Below are 7066 nucleotides of genomic sequence, written 5' to 3'. Positions count from 1 at the left end.
AAGACATTTACCCCTTTCAGCCTCTTTCTAATAAGCAAACAATGAATACCAATAGCTTCTGCCATTTTTTCTTTCACTTACATTTAGCATACTAACTTTTCTTTCAAAAAAGGAAAGTAAGCTCAACAATCCCTTCTTAAATTTCATCTCTGGCATCCTTAAAGTCTTTACAATTCCAAAACTCTTGCATACAACTTATCTCCTTTACCTCACCTATTTTGCAACTGATCATCATTGATTAAATATAACCCCAAATATCCACTACCCACTCCAGCATTCAGTGGTCTAACCCACCTGGCTTCCATTTACACTTACAATTTCAGTCTTGCTAGTATTCCTTTATCCCTTCTTTCCAGATATTTCACTCTCTGTTACTAAGCCTTGAAGCTTCTCTTCACTATTCCCTAACATCACCTACTCCATACTCAATTCATGAAGCCTCCTTTCACGCAAGCACACACACGCACCCACATATATGCAATCGCACGCGTGTGTTTGTGTTTATGTTTTTATATACCGACCACATACCATTTGACTCCCTGGAAGAATGAAGAAGAGTCTCTTTCAGTTACAGCTAAACTAATGCCCTTCCCGACTAAAGTTAATCTCGATGGAGGTGCAGTTTCTTCACTTTATTCTAGATTTGGATTCAGTTTTTTCTTGGGAAATGTATCCAAACCGTTAGGACTGGAAAAGTTAATTTACGTGAGGCCGTTATATTTACGTTTGAATATATTTACCAAAAAAGCATTAACCACTATAACATCATGTTACAGAGTGAGGTTGGATCTATTTCAATTACAGTAAAATATATCTACAATGGAGCGACAAAATATGTACAAATGAGTTTAAATAAATTCTTTTCCCTTGCAACATTGTGGTGGGTTACCACTCGACTTCCTTTTCTTGGTGTCATGGGTAGATGCAATAATAGTGGAGTGGGTAACTACAAAAAATAGAGGAAAACTGCAAATGGTGATACAAGCATGAAACTTGGCTCAACTAATTATCAACCTCTGGCCATTTTGCTTTTCTTGTCTCTTGGTCTTTGAATTATTTAATTAATTAATCAACAACACCCTAAGTCACTGGCCATATATGTAGATACATCATTTCTCTGCATAGAAATTTGGCTGTCATTTATAAAAAATGTCCACCAAAAATGCCAATGCCAAAAATTGGTACTTAAGCTCACATGAGGCTATGGGTCGGGTAATACATGGATTTGGGGTAACTTCAGCCTCATCAGTTCATTTCTTTGTAGATTAGAGGTCAATAATCCCAGGTTAATTAATTTTCATCCCCATTTAGAAAAAAGGGTAATAAGCTTAATGTAAAAGTGTAATAGTGTAGTGTCAGTGTACTACCAGGGCACACTGGTTGACACTATAGCTGTGAAACTCAGCATGGAGTTCAGTGCTAGCTAATGGCAGAGATTTGTTATTAGTTTCCCAAATGCTGTTTAGTTAGCCCCACTTCAAAGTTAAACAGCTGCACCTGAATTGACATGATGTGCCAGCGTGGGAGAGCCGAGACAAGGAAGATGGGGCTTTAGTCTTCTAGATGGTGTACAGATCACACGGGAATTAAATAGCATTGGATGAATGATTGGGCTAGGGGTAGGATTATGACATATCTGAGCCTAGTTGTATCCCATATCTGAAAGTACATATATGTTATACAGGTGGTAAAAGGATAAACCCTCGGCCTATAGAACAAAAGCAATGGCAGGACAATCTTGGAAGTCAACGTCTTTTCTGAAGGGAGATAGTACGACTAACTGGAAGCTTTGCTGCTTGTGTCAAGAGGAGACACGTGAAAGACTAGTTGATGCATCTGGTGCTGGCTATGTTACCCTTGCTACAAACATTCCTGAATTCTATAAGTTAAATGCAATGACTATACCATTTCATCCAAAAGGCTTGATGAAGGTGATGGAATTCTGCAGAGCTTTGAAAATAACAAAGCAACATATCATGAATCATGTATGCTGAATTTCAAAACAACAAAATTAGAAAGGAAAAGGAAGTCCCTGTGTAAGTTACAAAAGAAGATGATTCCCCATCAGCAAAATTCACATGTAGTAGCCAGAAAGCACGATGAAGAAGATGCAGAAGAATCTAAGACTGAGAAAAAAGAATATGCTTTATTTGTGACCAACCAGCATCAATCAAAGATTTATGATTTACCATGACATTGCCTTTGCATGAAAAGCTGCAATGATGTGCCACAAACCTACTAGATGAGAAACTTCTGGCCAAGCTTAGTGCTGAAGATATTGTTTCTCAGGACCATATGTATCACCCATCTTGTCTGACAGGTGTGTACAACAAGGAAAGGGCCTGGCTAAATTCCGAGAAAATAGGAGATGATTATGTGCGGTTCAGACAAGAGGCATGTGCCCATGCTTTTGCTGAGCTTGAGATGTACATAAGAGACAAGCAGTTGACTACAGATGGTGCTGCTATTTTACAATGGTAGAACTTTATGATTTGTACAAACAAAGACTGGAACAGCTAAATGTTGATGCTTCCTTTGTGCACCAAACACGGTTGAAAGAACAGATACTTGCCCGCATCCCAGAACTGGAGTATTTTAAAAATGGAAGAGAAATTTGGTTTGCCTACAAAAGGAAAATGGGAGAAGCCCTAGCCACGGCATGTGACTCCAATGATGCACTAATCGTGGTCAAAGCAGCTAAGATATTGAGGAAAAAGATGCTTGAACATGAGATAGAATTTGATGGAACCTTAACAGCAGACACTAGAAGAGAATCTGTGCCACCAAGTTTGTTGGAATTTGTAAGTGTGCTACAAAACTGTGGCGATATAAAATCCCAACCTAAGTATGGAACATCATCTACTGATCTAGCTTTAGCACAACTTTTGCACTTCAACTGTCAAAAGAATCCAGAATCTTCAACATTTTCCAGACATTCCAAGTCAAGAGAACCTCCATTTCCAATATATATTGGTCTCCTGGTCTTTGCAAAAACCGGGAAGCGTCAATTAACTGATACATTCCATCACCGTGGAATCAGCATCAGCTATGATATGGTTCTGGAATTAACTAAAGGGTTAGGAGCAGCAGTTGTAACAAGGGCTGTGGAGGAAGAAGTAGTTTGTCCCACTACACTAAGAAAAGGACTCTGTGCAACTTGTGCTGTTGACAATCTGGACCATAATCCAAGTGCCACAACTGCACAAACATCTTTTCATGGGACAGGCATATCTTTGTTTCAGCATCCAGGCACTGATGAAAAGGGTGAGGACAGAAACTTGGCCCAAATCATCCAAAGTGTACCGTCTCTTCATGAGTATTACACAAATGTACCTCCTGCTCACTTTAAACATGAGAATCCCCTCCCTTCATCCAGTGGAAGTGCAGGAGACCAAAAGTGTGGCTGCAAAAAGGAATGCCATGGCAGGTGCAAGTGCTACAAATCTGGACTTAGCTGCACAGCTCTCTGCAGCTGCACTTATTAAAACTAATTGATACACAAAACATATTGGTTTCTCTCAGGAGATACATACTTTTTTTTATCTTTGGCGGTCATTTTGGAAATATGGTGTTCATATGGTGGCCATATTGGAAAGATGGGCTCACTTTATCTCTTCATGACAGTAAAAATGCCAAAATACAAATTCTCAATCATTATGTGGACAGTATGCAACTTTTATAGGCTTATGAAATGAAAATATTTTAAATATACAGCAAATTTGCCGCCATTTTGGAAAAGTGTCAGCCATCTTGGAAATAGCCAAATATTGAGGTAGCCGGAGGTTGATTTTGATTTATGGGGATAATAAGAGTTCTCATGCCAAATCTGTTGCTTGTATCACCATTTGCACTTTTTCCCCATTATCCCGCTCCACTATAACGATGAAATGTATTGAAAAAGAAATATCTCTTTTCCAAGACGTGGCTGCTTCCTGTGTTTGCTCACCAGTCAGTTCCTGTTGTCAATGCGTCGTGGACAATTAGCGAGTCGATGAAAATCCTTTCTCTTAGAAACGACACCACGTGGTATCTCATGCCATGCCTTTGTAACATGGCACAATATTCGATCCACATTGCATCAGAAAATTTGATCTGGAATCTTCTATGGCGTGACCAGAAAGGGGCGGTTATTAGGAACCAATCATTGTGCTAAAAATAAAAAAACTCCTTATATGGGAATGACGATTGTCTGTCGTCATTAGCTCCACCCATACAGTGGTATATAAGCTTCCAGAAGAGACTTCCCAAGACAGAGATATAGACAGACAGAGACAGAAAGGGCACTCAGAGGTCAGACAAAGCAAGATTCCGTCAGAGGTATCCCCTTCAGATGACCCTTACTCTTCCCCATAAAATCTTGTCCTGCCCAAAACGAAGAGAAGCAGCCAGCCCTTCCTGCTTGTGATGAGAAGTCCCTAAGCTCTCCATGTTCGAGACAAGGTGAAGAAGCAAGCTTACATACCAGTGGTGAAGAAAAGTAGTCAGTCCCTCCTGCTTGTGTGGAGGAGTAGTACCTAAGCCCTTCCTGCCTGTGACAACGTGAAGTAGTTAGCTCTTCCTGCCTGTAGCGAGTATGAGTCTTCAGCCCTTCCTGCCCTCCATTTCCACAATCTCCAGATTCTTGAAGAAACAGCATTTGCTGCCTCATCTTAAAGGCATCCTTTTGTGACGTCTATGAGCCATGGTCATCGTACCAGCAACATCTCTGCTGAGTTCCCAGCTGCCCTTCTGTGACGTCTTCAAGCCTGAGGTCATCGTGCCAGCATCATCTCTTCAGCTGAAACCCCAGCCACGAAAGGATAACTCATCAATTCACCATTTAAGTATTAAGATTGCTCTACCTTGCAACCTGTTCCCCCTATCTATAACTGCTTAGATTTATTTTGTTTGGTGTTACGTTGAATGAGAGCAAAGGGGAAACATTTAGTGTTATTTATGTGTCGTAGTGTTGAGAGGGTTTCTTTTTATATTTATTTCCCATATTTCAATTGCTGGTGTTGAAACATTGCTGTTTAGAATTTGCAAGAACCTGGAACGATTCCTGGATCGTGACACTCGGCCAAGCTCAAATCCTGGCATGAATGGAAGAACTTCTTCCTTTCATTTCTAAACTTAGGATTCAAATGCCAGCATTGGAAATCATATAAAATTACAGATAATCGAGGAGTTAATAGTTCACAGTGTGTCCGTTATAGTTGCATAAATCTGACTCATGGGACAAAAGATTATATATATATATATATATATATATATATATATATATATATATATATATATATATATATATATATATATATATACATACACATATATATATATATATATATATATATATATATATATATAAAATATACATATACAAACACATATATAATAAATATTATATATATATATATATATATATATATATATATATATATATATATATATAATACACACAAACACACACACACACACACACACATATATATATATATATATATATATATATATATATATATATATATATATATATATATAAAATATATATATATATGTATGTATATATATATATATATATATATATATATATATATATATATATATATATATATATATATATATATATATATATATATAATATATATATATATATATATATATATATATAATATATATATATATATATATATATATATATATATATATATATATATATATATATATATATATATATATATATATATATATATATAAACAAAGGGGTGTGGCTTCCATGAAACAACAACAGAGCAGCCACTGCTACATCCCGATTTAATTGTTGAATAGTGGATGAACCCGTTGTGCAGAAATCTCCCACAAAATATCTACCGCATAGACCTACAGACATGGATTATTACCAGCTCGTCGAAACCCCTGTGCGCTTTGCTCGCAAATCCTCCACCTCTCTTATATCATCTACACAGCACTTTGTTTTATTTTCCTTCCGAACATACATTCTTTCCACCTACGTGTCGTCCACAATTCTTACAACATGACCAGGCCGCTCAAAACACTTTGTTCCATCCTCCCATCAAAAACTATGTTTATTACCACTTGTAATTATCTCTACAGTTTCCTGCCTCTCCTCTCTCTCTCTCTCTCTCTCTCTCTCGACACGTACACACACACACACACACATATACTGTATATACAGTAAATATATTACAATCAAAAACATTCATATATACATATATAATATATATATATATATATATATATATATATATATATATATATATATATATATATATATATATATATATATATATATATATATATACATGCATGCAGACTAAAACACGGAATAACATCGCTGATCTATGAAATATTTTGAAAATCACCCTAAAACCAAAAGGGGATATGAGCACACATTTCAATTACTGTGCGATATCACAGTCGAATGCCAAATGGCAAATTCGGCAATTCATTTAAATTTTTTTTTTTTCAACGAAAAATCGACAGGGACAATTTTTGCACTTGCACCAGTTTACCCATCCAATTTTGTTGGCATGTGATTGGTTTAGTTAGCAAGTGGGCACGAACTCCCCCTTTCTTTATTACTGAGCATCAAAAATAGAAAATAAAAAAATAAAAAGTATAGTTGATAATCCGTTGTGAAATGCGTCTCGAAATTGTTGTACATGAATGATACTGGGTTTAGTAGTACCAGTTTTAAAGCGATCTTCTTTATAGACAGAATTAGTACAAGATAGACAAAATTGCTAACAAAACATTCTTCATCATACGTAACGTGGAAAAATCCTGAGAAAGTGTACCTTAACACAAAGAGAGAGACATAATCAATACTTAAACAATACACCCCTGAGAGACTTCCTTTTATTGTTTCTGTCAATAAAAGTCAATAAAGGTCAATATGATTCACGTCTGTTCGCTGGAAGAACAGAAACGAAAAAAATAAAAGCAAAAAGGACGTGAAAATGATTGGATGCGATCCCTAAAAACCTGAATACAGGAATCAACAACGTGAAAGGAAGAGGTATGAAAAGTTTAACATACAAAAAATTACCAGATGATGCGTAAATTG

Source organism: Macrobrachium rosenbergii, chromosome 23, assembly GCF_040412425.1.
Source record: "Macrobrachium rosenbergii isolate ZJJX-2024 chromosome 23, ASM4041242v1, whole genome shotgun sequence".
NCBI lineage: Eukaryota > Metazoa > Arthropoda > Malacostraca > Decapoda > Palaemonidae > Macrobrachium > Macrobrachium rosenbergii.
Note: the sequence above shows the minus strand (reverse complement) of the source record.